Below are 3,295 nucleotides of genomic sequence, written 5' to 3'. Positions count from 1 at the left end.
TTCACACGTACTAAAGTTCAGGTGGAGCTCTACAGAGTTTGGAGTTATCCAGCTGCGTCTGGCTTAGGTCTGGCTGCTGTGCTCAGCTCCTTCCCGCTGTGGACCTGGGCTAGCACTGGGTCTGGGGGTTCCCGAACTCGGCAGAAATTCCTTCTAGGCGGGAGGGGTGGGGCAGCTAAAGTGGAGTGGGGGGGCGGCCTGAGGGGGTGGGAGAGGGTCCGGCCCACGCTGTGCCTGGGGTGGGACTGGTCCCGCTGGCGCAGGTTAGCAGGAAGCTCTCCACTCACTCACTGGACGTGGGCTAGGACTGGGTCTGGAGGTTCCCGGAAGTCGGCAGAAATTCCTACTGGGCGGGAGGGGTGGGGTATGTACGGCGGAGTGGTGGGGGGTGGCCCGAGGGGGTGGGAGAGGGTCCAGCCCACGCTGCGCCTGGGTTGGGACTGGTCCCGCCGGCGCAGGTTAGCAGGAAACTCTCCACACACTCACCGGACGTGGGCTAGGACTGGGTCTGGGGGTTCCTGGAAGTCGGCAGAAATTCCTACTGGGCGGGAGGGGTTGTGGAGGTATGGCGGAGAGGTGGGGGGCGGCCCGAGGGGGTGGGAGAGGGTCTGGCCCATACTGTGCCTGGGCTGGGACTGGTCCCGCCGGCGCAGGTTAGCAGGAAGCTCTCCACACACTCACCGGACCTGGGCTAGGACTGGGACTGGGGAAGTTGGCAGAAATTCCTACTCGGCGGGAGGGGTGGGGAGATACGGCGGAGTGGTGGGGGGCGGCCTGAGGGACTGGTCCCGCCGGCACAGGGTAGCAGGAAGCTCTCCCTAAATAGGTATTTTTGAATTGATTCAGGACACTCAGGCAGCCAACATAATACAATCAATGACACTCATGAAAGAGGACTTGCAGAACTGCTTCTGAAAGTGGCAAGAACGATGGGATAAGTGTTCTCAAAGTGAAGAGAAGGAATTTAAGGGGGTTGGGGTCAATCTGTCCTTTACTGTAATAGATTCAAGGTCTTCCACTGGCATCTGCCTATTCTCAACTGACCGACATCTTTCATTCTTCACTTCGAGCCCCTCTAGACCACCCCGACATCAGCTTTCTATTCTTTGAAAACCCTAAGAATGTGTCCCCGCATCAGTTTCCACTAGAGCCAGTCACCTGTCATGCCTAGAACAGGGACCATTCCTAGATCGCCCTCAGCCCCAGTAATCACGAAGCACACATCTTTAAGAATGGGAACCAGTAGGCAAAAACTCATGAACTCAAGCACAGTGGACACATCGCGAGGATTGACTGGGCTCCCAAGAGTGATTGAACTGTCACTTGCAGAGTCGACCACAATCCCTGTATCTGGAGTTGGAAAGATGGAGTCTGAAAGCCAGCGTTGGTGATGGTGCGGGCTAACTGCGAAGCCACTTTTGTGAAGTGGTCCCCTCTAGAGAACGAATTTGCTGTGGGAAGTGGAGCACGGCTTGTTTCTGTTTGTTCCTGGTGGGGACGCAAGCACATTAAAACGCCGATTGGCTCTGTGGTCCTCAGCTGGGATTGGCATCCCAGCAGCATTTGGCCGGAAGCAGGATTGCATGACTTAAAATACAGAGTGTTTTCTGCCTACATGGATGAAAAGCGAGCCACCACATGGGACAACAAGATGCCTTTTGGCCAGCTGATGTCAGGATTCTGTGGCAGTGGCACTGGTGGCTTGGTCCCTCAGGTCAGCTTCTCTGCCAGTGAAAGCCAGCTGGCCTGGATCAGCCACAATAGCATTGTCTATTCTGATGGCTCAAAAAGTGCTCAGGTCTGTATGAAGAGCCGTTATTTATAAAGAAGTTTATATCTGTAATCCCAAAGTCAAGTTATTGGAATTCTACTGAGCTAATTCCAATCTTTTACTTCCAGTGCAACCCATGGTGTAAATAAGGACACAATTATATATCCCAAAATGGTGGGGAGGGCAGGGGTCCTAAGTCCAGCTAGGATGATGGCTAACTAGAAGGAGACCTCAACCCAGGGCCATACCTGGGCTTTATTAATTCATGAAGAAGGGAGTGGCTTGAAGGATGGGTGACTGTGAGAATGGCGGGAAGCCCAAGGGCTGTGAGCCGGGCCAGGTAGGAGGCCTGAAATCACCTCTGCGATTTGCAGAGAAAAGCATATGTGGAAAGAATAATGTGCATAACACAATTCCAGGTAGCATCTGATGTTTTGGGGTTGGTGCTGCAGCGCTGATGTGCAATCTTTTATGCCCTGGGAAGTCACAGCCTCTACCTTAAGACTTGATCCCAGCCCACAGTGTGGGGCATGGCTTTCCCTCCCGCTCAGCTCATACATGTTTCTGGAAGCTGCAGGGTAGGGGCAACACTGCCCTGTCACCTTTCTTCAAAGACTACACATCAGTACCTCGGCCAGACCTTGGCATTACTTAAAGCCAGTAGAAGGGATAAGGGCAGGTCCTGGCCAGCTGTACACATCATTACATGGAAATAGGGCCGGGCTTAGCCAAGATAGACATAGACGCTCTTCTTTCAAGGAGAGTCATCCATGTGGCTTTCCATAGTCTCCACACTAAAAACCAACTTTCTTCCACTCCTGAGTATGTCATTTGTCTCCAAGAACAATGTTGTGGCAGTTGGCCGTGACTGTCGTCTGTGACTCCAGACTTGACCTTGCGAAGCAGAGCACCCAGCACAATGCAACTGCCGTGGGGCACTTCTACAACATGAACAAGAGGGCCACAGTGGAGGCCGCAGCTGAGACACTGCACCAGAACAGCATCACTCAAGCGTCTGTGTAGGAGGCACACAAGAAAGATTTTTGCAAATTTTGCACTAATGGAGCCATGACAACTTGGGATATCACGACCATAGAGTCTTCGATCCAGGGCCTCCAAATAATGTGAAGCTGGGCGGCCCCCACCACCCAGAAAGAGAACAGCAGCTAAGTGTCACCCTGACACTCGCAGGACAGTGAGGAAAGCCAGTCCTGTAACATATACCACATAAATAGTGTATGTCTTTGTACGAATATGATCAGTGAAAGTGTTAGTGAAAAAGCAGCGGTTTTGTTTTGCTTCTGTGATCTCATTCCATTCTTGACCAAAGGTTCTCTTTAAGTAGTTTATTATGAAACTGCCACACTAACTTAAAGGGAAGGGTGAAGAAAGTATGTAAATTGTCTGCTAGAAAATTAAGCAAAAATCCTGAATGTTAAAAAATAAGTTTTAAACCTAAGCATTTACCATAGTTTTTAGTTACAGCGTGTGTTTCAAGCAGCACCGGTGACTAAGGAGCTCTGC

The 3,295-nt window shown here is 51.7% G+C and overlaps 1 pseudogene; it reads left to right on the top strand.

Annotated features, from left to right (window-relative positions):
• LOC101559908 overlaps positions 1–2,899 on the top strand; it is a 10,220-nt pseudogene extending 7,321 nt beyond the window's left edge.
• The last annotated feature ends 396 nt before the right edge of the window (positions 2,900–3,295 follow it).

The sequence above is a fragment of the Octodon degus genome, unplaced genomic scaffold (assembly GCF_000260255.1).
Source record: "Octodon degus isolate 3935 unplaced genomic scaffold, OctDeg1.0 scaffold00203, whole genome shotgun sequence".
NCBI classification, from domain to species: Eukaryota; Metazoa; Chordata; class Mammalia; order Rodentia; family Octodontidae; genus Octodon; species Octodon degus.
This window is presented reverse-complemented; position numbering and strand designations above follow the sequence as displayed.